General features: G+C 46.7%; 2 pseudogenes; both read left to right on the plus strand.

Moving 5' to 3' along the window:
* The first annotated feature begins 4746 nt into the window (after nucleotides 1–4746).
* On the plus strand, nucleotides 4747–5262 carry LOC148011896 (26S proteasome regulatory subunit 4 homolog A pseudogene; annotated as a pseudogene).
* A 2430-nt stretch (nucleotides 5263–7692) lies between these two features.
* Nucleotides 7693–7810, plus strand: LOC148011897 (5S ribosomal RNA; annotated as a pseudogene).
* The last annotated feature ends 4822 nt before the right edge of the window (nucleotides 7811–12632 follow it).

Below are 12632 nucleotides of genomic sequence, written 5' to 3' on the forward strand. Positions count from 1 at the left end.
CTGGAGATCTTGGACGAATCCGTGCTCGAAAGTTCGTCAAGCTGGCGGAATCAGATGCCCGACTCAGTGTCCGATTCCCAGATTCGAACACTCGGACAACCGTCCGATCGGACCACCCCGTCCGACTCGGACGCTCGGATAACCGTCTTATCGGACCACCCCGTATGACTTGGACGCTTGGATACTCGGACACCCGGACGCCCCGACTCGGACACTCGAACTCGGACCCACCCTGTCCGATCGGACGAATTAGGACACGTCAGCCAATCGGACCACCGGTCCAGTCCGAGTCCCAGAATTGGACCACCCAAAATCGGACCAGTCCAGAATCGGACCACCCTTGTCCGATTCATTGAACACTTGCCCGTCCGATTTTGAAAATCGGACACTCGGACTCAGACTCGGACTACTCAACTCTGACCCACCTGGTCCGATTCCCAGAATCGGACCACTAGTGAATCAGACCAGCCAGAATCAGACCAGTCCAGAATCGGACCAGTCTAGAATTGGACTACTAGAATCAGACCACTCTGTCCGATCCGATTCCTAGAATCGGACCACTCCGAAAATCGGACCACTTTTTCGATCCGACTCCTAGAATCGGACATGACCAAAATCGGACCACTAAGTCGATCGGACCACCCAGAATTGGACGTCCGATTCTGATAATCGGACTCTTGAAAATCGGACATTTGAGAATCGGACAGAAAACTGTCAAAATTGGACAGGTATCTAGAACACAAATTTTGACACATTTAAACCCCGAGATTGACCCCAAAGGCTATGTAGAGCTAAAGGCACATCATAGATCCACCGTGGCTAGCTCAACTGATACTCAGGTGAATGCTCTAAGGGCAACAAAAGGCATGACCACTTCCAATCGACCTAAGGACTTGACACCACAATCCACCAATAGTAGCAAGTCCACTGAAATAGCTGCTACTACTGCAAATCAAGGATCACAATAGTCACAGCCCTTGGCCATGACAAGGCCCCTTGCAGAACGTGTCCTTAGTGGTTTACCTGTGAAGGAGGTGTCGCGACCTACCTTCTTAACAACTCCAGCACTTCCAAAGCGCGTAAAACCTGGGCTGGAGGAGTTAAGCACAGGGGAACGGGCGGAAGAGCTAGACTCCCCCAAAAGGGAGACAGTTGTACCCAGGCAACCTGGCAAGGCTACTCCGCAGGCCATGACTAGGTCCCATGAGGACCCTCTAGAGAAGGGAAATACTGAGGCCCGACCAAGCACATCAATGGCCGATATAACCCAGGGTCCTGAGACGTTAGATGCACCTGCGCTGACCAAGAAAAAGAGGAGGAAGCAGCAAAAACAACAACAGTTGCAGGTGGTTGTGGACCCCAAGAACATTGAGACCAAGAGCGCTGGAGAGCTGGGGAATAAAGCATCAAGTCCATCCACTAGTGAATCCATTGATGCCTCTCCTAATAGCGGTGAAACCTCAGGCACATCCGTGTGCTCTGAGAAATCAAAGCAGTTGTTGCCATCAACAGTTGCTTTCAACACTCAATCCACCGACAATAGAACTCACATCGGCCAATCAAGAGTGGATACAACACTGTCACGACAGGATGAAGAATTCACACCAGTCATACCCAAGGAGAACCATGACGCAATAACGAAGCCTCAAGAGAAACATGGAAACCCCAAGAGCATGAGCAATCCTAGCATTGACCAATCTTGCTCATATAGGCCTGAACTCCCAGCTATGCTAAAGCCTAGACAAACTCCTAGAACCTTGCATGAGATGGCAACCGAGCAAGCCCTCGTTGAGCATAGAAGTATCACAGAATGCTTAGCTGAATTGGATGCTAAGCTCAAGGTGTTCGCACGAGTCTACGTCCTTGCAGACGTAGGCACAATTCCCAAGGAGCAGCTTGGAGATTACTTGCCCTTTCCTCTATCTTGGGAAGAGCAAGAACATCTTAACGAACACTACGACAGGCTCCTACATGAACGCATGCGACTCATCTTTGACGAGGAAGCCGACGAATTGCGCTTAACTGTCACGTTCAATGAAGTGCTCTGCCGATCGAATCTCATAGACATAGAGCAACTAAAGCGACTGTCAGCAAGCCAGAGTCAATTTGAGCAGTGTTGGTGCGAAAGCTGCATTGCAATGGCCGAACTAGGGGCTCAGATCATGATAGTCTCTGAGGAGCGATTGGTCAAATGGCGATCTCAAAGAGACCCAACCTATGTGGCACCAACTTCCCTTCGAGTGCTGACTGCCATTCGGGGTACGGACTTGGTTGAACCTAGCCAAGAAAACTCTCTGTTTGATAAGGTTCTCGCTGAAGAGGAGTTACATGTTGCCAGTAGACTCGGACAAGGATCCATGCTGCTCGATGTGGCAAAATATCTATCGCTACTAAGTAAGCTGCCACGAGTGCTGGATGCGTGTGCCACTCTCCAGTACAACCCCGAGTTCTACAATTGGTTCTTATCCTTGTGAAGTGACATGGATTCATAAATATGTATATAAATAAACACTGATTTTTGTGTCACCGTGTATAAACAATATCAACACACACAAGTAATGATAGTCAAGCACAAGGAGAAGAGTTGGGTCTGACATGCTAAGCTCCTCAAGTCCTCCTCTCATCACGCATTTAAAAGCCGTGTGACCATCCCCACCTCCAAGTGAAGGGCATGCAACCCACATTACCGCCATAAGAAGCCTTGACCAACAACTCTGATGGTATAGACAGGGTGTAGTCCCTTTCTATACACCTTCTTCCCTTTCTGGTCTATCTTTCTGAGGGGGAGCCCTGCCTAAATCCATGACCGCCAGCCGACGTAACTCGGTGTGAACCAAGATCTGCTAATGACAAGAGGCTAAATATACATCACGGGGGCCATCCCTCTACAATAACACTGCATGCTCCACCCCTCCCCTTCTCGTCCTATGCGCTTGATAACCTGCACTATAATCCCTTACATATGAATGGTCTTATCATGTGACAAATCCTAATCCTTGATTCGTATCTTATAGGCCCCCCCGCGAGGAAAACATGGAGAACCAAGGGCAGCTAGCTTGCAAGGACGCTCTCCGCAGCCGAGGGGAACATGCAGCACACGCCCCTCCGCCGGTGCGCTACCTGCCCATTCTTAAAAGGTACGCCAAGAAACGCGGCCCCAAGTGACACCGCCCCGGCCGAAGGCCGAAGAATCCGCGGGCCAGGGGAGCGGACGCTCAAGGAGGAGCACACAATGTGGCAACACCAGTGGCACAAACCCCCAACGTACGCTCGGGCACCAGATGCTCACGGGCAGAAAGGGCAGCTCAGGACAGGGAAGAATTTAATGAACTATTTAAAGGCATTTTGGAAATGGTGGCGGCCCGGGACTACACCATTCATGTCCCGGCCGACATGTTCCCTGCCCAACCCCACGGGAGCCCCATACCAGCAGAGTTCCAGTCACCCAACCACCCAAACTCGCCCCGCCTCGTACAAATAGAGTAGCCCCACGTTGTATAAAGGCTTATCAAATGCTACCTGGCCAGGACTTTTTGCCTTTAAATGGTTTAGTGTCGACATGTTTCTCAATTGTACAAACTTTTCATATCTGCGTTTAATGTATTTCACGTCTTTAGCAAAAGAAAAAGCTAATTAAGCGCAGGTGATAAATATCTAAGTCAACACCATAGAATTCAGATAAGTGATGTCTCCTTGCATTGCACTGGTTTATTATAGTTGCAGCATATACCATGCATGTACTCTCATGAAGTGACAAGTGGATGCAGGATGATACAGGTCTTTGTGCGAAAGTGTTCAATGCCTGATCACCGCAAGACCATCGACCCCACAAAGAGCCGCGGCAAAGCCACGCTGTCGAAAGTAAAAATCACCCTTGCCGACCGCCCATATCACATGGCCCAAATCATACTCATGGGCTACGCTCTCTTTTTGGGTCAAGCTCTATAGTTGGCTCACGGCAGTCATTACCTCAATTATACCAACATCACATGTGTCGCAAGGGGGTTTGCAATATCTCAAGTGTATCCCCCCATCTCAACAACCGCTTCTCTAACAACGAGGCTAGGGCATAATCATCATTGTAATATCCATTTCCTGAGCCTTCGAAGCTTGACATTTTCCATGCACTCCTTAGCCATGGTTATGTAGTAAATGCAAAGACTCTTAGTCGTAGCATCTCTTGACACATTATACATGCACTTTAATGGCTTTTAAAAATCTATGGCCATGTGCTACACTTTATATCATCCAAACCCTTTAACACTTGAGCACTTACCACCTTAGGTATAAAAGTTTATCAAAACATCCAGTGCAACATATCAAAAACTATGCTAACCTAAAATTCTTCCAACCACCAAATGTCTTGCTCTGATTGTATACTAAAGTGCACTGAGCTCTCCATGCCTTCATCACCCTCACTACTAGGTCGAAGATTCCTATTCATTAGGGAAATATAAATTCTCTCTATTTTCTTATCCTTTACAATCTTAGTTTCATCTAGCTTGATAACAAAAATAGCAATCCCATTTGGTATTGTATGCTCTAGCCTATAAAACTTGATCATTCTCATGTCAAAGAAAATGTTGTTATTACAGATGTTATACTTTTGCACTCTCTTCTTTCTAGGATAGCTATCTATGATATGAAAGGGCTCACCAAGGACTTCCAAGACTCTCTAGTTGATGTTTCATCTCGTTTGTTAAATTAAAAATGGATTTGAAAGCAAGGATCCCTTGAGAGAGATGCATGAAGGCTATTGCAAATTCTACGTCAGCTACATTCCTACGTGTTGTTGGTAGTGAACTTATATAGAAGTACCTTGGAGATGGACCAAAGCTGGTCAGAGAGCTTTTTAGAGTTGCTGATGACCTTTCCCCATCAATTGTTTTCATTGATGAGATTGATGCTATTGGTACCAAGCGCTATGATGCACATTGTGGAGGTGAACGCGAGATTCAATGGACTATGCTGGAACTTCTTAACCAGCTTGATGGGTTTGATGCAAGGGGTGATGTGAAAGTGATACTTGCTACCAACCGCATTGAAAGTCTTGACCCTGCACTTCTTCGGCCTGGAAGAATAGACAGGAAGATAGAGTTTCCGCTACCAAATATTAAGACAAAAAGGCGCATTTTTCAAATACATACTTCAAAGATGACTTTGGCTGAAGATGTAAATCTGGAGGAGTTTGTGATGACCAAAGATGAATTTTCAGGAGCTGAAGCTGATGCTAAGGGGTGCAGAGTTGAGGGGAGATATTGAAGAAGAAGAAAAGAGGAGTCTACTCTGATTCAGACTGGAGGGAATTACAGTGGAGGAGGGGGTAGCAAAAGGCCAGATTGCTCCCAGGTCGAAAAGAAAGCTTCTTCTCAAGTTGGGGGGTGCCTTCTTCCTCACTTTTGGAGAACATCCATCCTTTCATGGATGGCAATGGCAAATGTGGAAGGATTTTGCTTGCCTGCTTGCTGCAAAGTGTTATCCCTTTCCCCAACGTCCTCTTCATGGATTTCCCCAACCATGAGCCCGACTGTTCGCCTTTTGTGAACCCAATCTTCTACTATGATTGCTTCCAAACTGTGCAGTCGCAGTAAAAGTTCGAGATTCAAAAGGATGGGCATCCTCTCTTCACAAAAGAAGCTGCAGTATGCACACTGGACTTCCCTGAGGACCTGACTACCCTCATCATTGAAGGGGTGTATGTCGAATGGAAGAGGTTCTTTCGAGCCATTGATGAATCTAGCACTAGACGAGGGCCTTCAAAAACAGATCGGTTCTGATCAAAGGGAACCATCACCTAAATCGAGGAACTGACACAACATCGCCAAGAGGACAGGCTTCCAAATCTCTAATACCTGACAATGGACTGCTAGAAAATGCATATTGAGAGTAGATCAAGAGCAATATCTCTAGATCTAAATTTAGCAGGATAGCAGACTAATAGATGTCTACAAGTAGCAGCAGAGCAGAAGAGGGATCAAGTGTGGCTCTAAACAATGGTACGATAGCAACGGTCCCAAATCAGTTTATCTTCGGAGTAGGACTTGCTATGGGGTGATTATCTATTTGTTCTCTAAATTGTAGTTGGAAGAAAATACGTATTCCATGGCTGAAAAACAATCAGCAAACAACCTGCAGAGTGTTCCTCTCTGAAATAGCAAGAGTCTAGTCTTCAGCATGCAGATTATCTTGGTGCTTCTTATACAGTACTGATCAATGGACAACTTGTAGAGTATCTCTTTCTGAAATAGCAAGAAGGGACGTGAAGGACTTCAGTTTTTGAGCAGCCAGTTTATAAATAAGATTTGTTTCTTTTATGAAGCTGAAGCTGTTGATGTTGAACAAGGTTGTAATCAAACGGGTGAAGTATAGTTAGTATTTCATACATCCAGGTCTATTTGCCACATTCAAGAGACCAAAAGGCTTGAACAAGTTGATTATAGGGCCATTATCCGAAATTGAGGTAACCTTCTTTCAAATTGAATCGTAATCTTGCTTGATTGATCTTCTATCCTTAAATTAGTCAAGGTCCTCTGTGGTCGCAACTTTGCTTTTGAAAACCCTTCGACAGCGTGTGCTCGGACGGCACGCACCACCGCACGAAGAAGACCAGACGCATGTCCTCGCATGTGAAGACATATGAATGATTCTCGAACACACTACAAACACACCCACGACATGCACGAATACCCGCACGAACATGTGCAAGCGGGGTGCGGGAAGGAATGGTCGGTGCCGGGAGTGACTACAAGTTGCAGCGGGGGCAGTTCGGTGAGTGTCGGTGGCTTGCTACGAAAGGGATGGAGATGTTGGCAAGGGAACGGGTGCTACAGGGGGGGTTTAAGGTTTCCACAGGGGGGTGCGGCGGGGGGGTGGGAATAGGGGCTTAGAAGGGGGGTTGAGGGGGAATGTGGGTGGTGGGAAGGGAGCCTAAGGGAAAGGGTAGGGGGGTAAAGGGGGGACAATGGGCAGGGGTCAAAGGGGAATGGGCAGGGTAAGAGGGTATGAAGGCATGGATGGGGGGAACAAATGGGCGGGATGGCGGGAAGGTAAACTAGGGGGGAGATAAATAGGCGGGCAGGGGGTAAATTGGGGTGGGGTAAAAGGCCGGGGAGGGGTGGAGAAGTAATAAAGGAGGGGAGGAGAAGTAATAACGGCGGGGAGGAGAAGTAATGATGTCGGGGGGGAGAAGTTGGGGAGAGGCGGCAAAGGGAGGAGTTGGGGGGAGGCGGCAGGAGGCGAAGACGGTGGCGGGGCGACAGGGAGGTGGAGGCGTTGTCGAAGTGAGAGAGAGGAGGGAAGGTGGAGAAGAAAGGCAGTGGCAGGGGGGAAGGAGAAGAAGGAGAAGAAAGAAGAGGGGGGAGAAGAAGGAAGAGGAGATAGCAATGGCGAAGGGGAGGAGGGAGGAGGGAGGGGGGAGGGGAAGAGGAAATGGGAAAAAGAAGGAAGAGGAAGGGAGGAGAAGAAACAAGAAGAAGAAGAACAACAACAACATGAGGAAGAGGAAGATCGGGGAGAGAGAGAAAGAAGTAGAGAGAGAGAGAGGAGAAAGGAGGGGGGAAACCGTCGGGGGGGAGGTATTTTGAATTGTGGTTTTTTAATATGAAAAAGAAAAAATAATGAAAAAAAGAAATAAATACTCTCTCATGCCACTTTGTGAGTATACAAGAGCTCTTTGGAATTCCGTTGTGTTTGTGGTATGGTCATACAATGCTAATACACCGGATCCCATCAGAACTCCGTAGTTAAGCACGCTTGGGCTAGAACAGTACTGGGATGGGTGACCTCTCGGGAAGTCCTGGTGTTGCACCCTTTTACATGCTTGTTTCGAGACCATGGCATGCTAATCCCTTCGGATCACGTCTTGACTCTCCACGCTGACATCGTGGTAGGAAACCCCTTCACCTTGCCATGACACGACGCCTCCTCTCCTCGTCATGATTGTCTTTGCATACATTGTGGTCTACCTCACTTTCACATGATACCCCCTCCTCACGATGCGAGGTTTTTTGGGAGCGGAGGGTGTGCCATGTTGTTGTTGTGGGGGGGAAGGGGGGGGGGGGGGGGGGGGGGGGGCTTTCGATGGAGCGAGGTTTTCCGAGGAGGGAGGGTGTGCCATGTTGTGCGGGGGGTTGCTAGAAAGCAGGGTTTTCTGAGGGAGGGTGTGCCATGCTTATACGCGGGATGAGATTAAAAAAATTTGCAATGGCGGAAAGCAAAAGGGGCCGAGATGGCGATGGGGAAGGCGGGGACGCCACAAAGGCATCGCGAGGCACGTAAAAGCAAAAACACGCACGTTCACACGCGATGTGAGGCTCGCGGGGCCACGATAAAAGAAAGAAAATTTAATAACATGCAAACCGTGAGCCGGAACGCAATGCAGTAAAAAGGAAAACTGTGGAGGAAGGCGAGGAGGAGACTGGGAAAAAGTACAACGGGGTGTACGGGATCAAGTTAGGGCATTCACATGGGTAAAAGGCAAAAATTAGACCCAAGAACGCATACGACAATTAATATCAAAAAATTCGTTTGCCGAATCGAAATGCAAGAAAAAGAAAATTTGTGAGAAAAGTCAAGCCGGACATGCATATCATGTCAGAACACCGTTCCAACAGAGATAAGACCCAATTACCTGGAAAAAACCAAAAAATTACCCCCCGGAACGGGATGCAAAAAATAATATAAAAAGATTCGAGCAATGGAACGAAGGGCAATAAAAAGGAAAAATTTCCACGAGAAGGGGATTCACAGGGCAAGCATAATAAAATGCATATCCAATGGAATAAGGAGGGGTTTGCATGCAAAAAAGGTGAAAATCTACCTCGAAAACATATACAGGAATTAATATTGAAAAATCCATTAGCTGAAATGAAGTGACAGAAGGAAAAATGTGCAAAAAATTGTGCACGATAATTTTATTACATTAGAACACAATGTCGAACAAAAGAACCCCCATTCGCATGGAAAAAAACCAAAAATCGTACCTAAAACGGGATTCGAAAATTAATAACGAAGGAGCCGTGCACCAGAATGAAGGTCAGTAAAAAGAAAAAATGTCAGGACATATATAATCTTCAGGGCAGTCACATCAAATCTTAGTTCGGATGGGGTTAGGAGATGTTCACATGGAAAAAACCAAAAAATTGAGCTCGAAAACACCAATAAAAAGTAATAACAAAAAATTTAGAGGTGAAATAGGACAGATGAAAATGAAAAACTATGCAAAAAGGGTGGCTGGACAAGGCTATCCAGTCAAAATCCAATTCTGAGAAGAATAGGGCAGGTTCACATGGAAAAATGTCAAAAAAGTATACGAAAAAGGCATGAAACCACACAAAAATTAATTACGGACAAACCGTACGTCAGAACAATAGGTGATTAAAAGAAAAAATATCCAAGGAAAAGCATTGGACAGGTTTTGTATATTAGATCACTATTCCGAAGTGATAAGGATGCATTCGCATGGAAATACATCTAATTGGATGGAAAAAGCTTCAAAAATTAATAACGCAAAAACGGTAAGCCAAAACAGGGGGATCTAAAAAGGAAAAGTGTGTCATTAGAAGGGACAAACAGGGCTATAAGGTTGAATTGGGAGTTTGGTGAACATAGGATATATTTACATAGAAAATAAAAAATTTGTGCAAATAAAAGCAACCACAAGGGAAATGGCCTCGACGATAGGGGGTACGAGGGTGCGTGGGTGAGGAAGGGACCCCATCAGGGCAGAACTAGTATGTGGTAGACACGCATGATTGGGTAACGATATATGCAGGGGGTATGCACATCAAATGCATAGGGACGCGTCCCCACACTTAAGACCTTACCGGTTAGGGTAAATTGATCGACACAACCGCGGACTTGTCAACCGACGGGAGGCTGGCATCCCCACACTTAAGACATAATATGCACTTACAAACAGAAAGGTAGGGTTAGGAATACTTAGCCCATTTCGTTGAGGATTGAAGGGAACCATCGTTGTTGATGCAAGAAGATTGAAGCCATCGTCGGGCAGCATGAGGGACCAGGGCGCACCACAAAACATGTCTAGCATGGCAGGGACCATGCAACAACATCCAAGGAGGTAGCTTTGTCGATAAAGTCCGTCGATTCAAGTGTCGATGATGAAAAATAACTGTCGCTCACCCCATGACGCACATTGCTCAATGAATAAGCATGAAATCCCATAACTCACGAGCCGATGTAGAACTGAACAAGGGAAAAGTGATTGGGAGGGAGTATGCCAGTATGCACAATTAATGGTGCATTTGTGTGTTCCACCCATCTGGGATAGCTACAAGCACGAAGGCCAGGAAGCCTTATCATGCAGTGTATACTACCGTGTGTGTGCAGAGGGAAATGGAAACGTACTTGACTCCAATTGTCGTAATGTCCCTCAATCTCACCTCTCAAAATTGATTGTGGAGAAACACGAGTCACACTCAGCCCACCCTTTGTCTCACACTCTGTTGAAAGATACAGAGGGCAGCCCATTCCTTATACCCATTGATGTAATCCTCACATTCACTTGTGCAAGGGTTGTATGCCTTCTACGCATTTGATGGTGCAACTGTACATCCCACCTTGTGCCGGCATATGGTGCGAGAAGGAAGGTCATGGAGCCTTATAGTGTAGTGCACAGAAACAGATTGTGCTTTGTGCATTGAGAGGCCCAACCCGTGTGTGCAACACTCCATTCACACATCGCACCTCTCAACTGAATTGAAGGAAAAGGACTCGTCACTCAACCCACCCTCTGTCTCACGCTCACTGATAGATATAGAGGGCAGACCATACTCACATCCATGTTCGGTTAGGATGAAAACTCACATCATTCAGGGGGTTGTCAATGAAGATCGCTTCGTCTGTTGATGAAGAGGCATACCCAGGGAGGTAGCCAACAGATCGGAACCGTGTATCGGATATAGAACATGTCGTCAGCTAGAAGACTGCGGCAGAGAAGCACAGGACACAACGCACCAAGGAAGGCGGCTTCGGAACTGGGTTATGGAAATGTCAATTGATGGATCAACTTTCTGGACTACTGGGTGTTACTACCTTTTCCACAGCCAGCTTCCTGCCCAAGGGTGTTTGCCACCTTTTCTTGGAACGAGGCCTGCTATGACAGGGAATCGCTTTCTTTTCTCCCATAACAATTTGTTTGTTTTTTTTATAAATAAAGAGTATAGTAGAAATACCATGTGGTAGGACCATCCACATTACCACTGCTGGATCAGACGAGAGGAGAACATAGTAAGGATAGGAGGTGTTTGGGAGGGGCTAGCAAAACGAGACCACCTCATGAGGAAGATCATAAGGGCTATCAGAAGGACAAGGACAAGAACAGTGCAATACTCATAAAGGAAAGGGTGTATTGACTGTGATTGTTAGGATCCCTAGGGAGGGAAGTACTTCTTCAGACGATAGCTATTTATCAGAAAGGGATCATCAGAGGCATCAATGGCCTGCACTTGGACAAAACCATTAGGATTGACATCAAGTACCTTATAGGGACCCATCCAACGTTGTTGAAGCTTACCAGGAAACTTTCCAAATCGTGAATCATAGGCCAGGACACACCTTCTTTGAACCCCTTATGCTTGATAAAGCTGTCATGATAGGCCTTGTGTCGTGCTTGAGTGGTTTCCATGCACTGTAGGGCCATCCGCCGAATCTCATCCAAACATTCTAAATGCAGCAGGTGGCACTGGAGGGACTCATCATCTCCAAGGCATTCTTTAACTGCCACTCGCAAAGAGGGCAACTCCACCTCAACAACGAAGACAGCTTCTGTGCCATACACCAATTGGAAAGAAGTTTGTCCTGCAGCTGCCTTATAAGAGGTTCTATATGCCCAGAGGGCCTCTGTAAGTAGATCATCCCAATCGCGATGATGGGCAGCAATTGTCCTTGTCAGGATCAAGGAGAGGATGCGAATGGTGACTTCAATTTGTCCGTTGGATTTGGGGTAATAGGGGGTGGACTTGCGATGGTAGATCTTATACAGTTCCGTCAACTCTTCCATGATCTTGTTAAGGAAATGAGTACCTCTATCACTTACCAGCTCAAGGGGACTGCCAAAACGAGTGATAATATTCTCGTACATGAACAGGGCTATGTTGTTACCATCGCCCCGCTTCAAAGCTTTAGCTTCACGCCACTTGTGACATAGTCCGTACATACCAGGATGTACCTTTTATGCTTCTATCTAGTAGGCGGATCAATGGGACCCATGAAATCAATCCTCCACTTCTCGAATGGCTTTAGGGGAAGGATAGGTTGCAGTGGCATGGCACTAGTCTTGGTGGGTTTTTCCATTTGCTGAGACAAGCATCGCATCTCTTGCAGTAGTCATATGCATCCTTGTGGAGGGTCGGCCACCACTAGTATCCCGCTAACAAAGCCTTCCTGGCTGTTGCTTCTCCTGCAAAGTGTCCACCACATGGTTCATCATGGCATGCTTTCAATACTATGCCGATTTCGCCTCCTACAATACATCTTTGCAATACTTCATCTTTGCCTCTCTTATACAGGGCACCGCCTAGCAAGGTGTAGGGGGCTGATTCTAACAGAAGCTTCTTCTTCTCATGGCTCGAGATGCCAGGGGGATACTGTTGAGTTGCTAGGAGGTTGGC

This window comes from Lygodium microphyllum, chromosome 28 (genome assembly GCF_053477565.2).
Source record: "Lygodium microphyllum isolate KBCC chromosome 28, Lygodium_microphyllum_v1.1.10, whole genome shotgun sequence".
Lineage (NCBI taxonomy): Eukaryota > Viridiplantae > Streptophyta > Polypodiopsida > Schizaeales > Lygodiaceae > Lygodium > Lygodium microphyllum.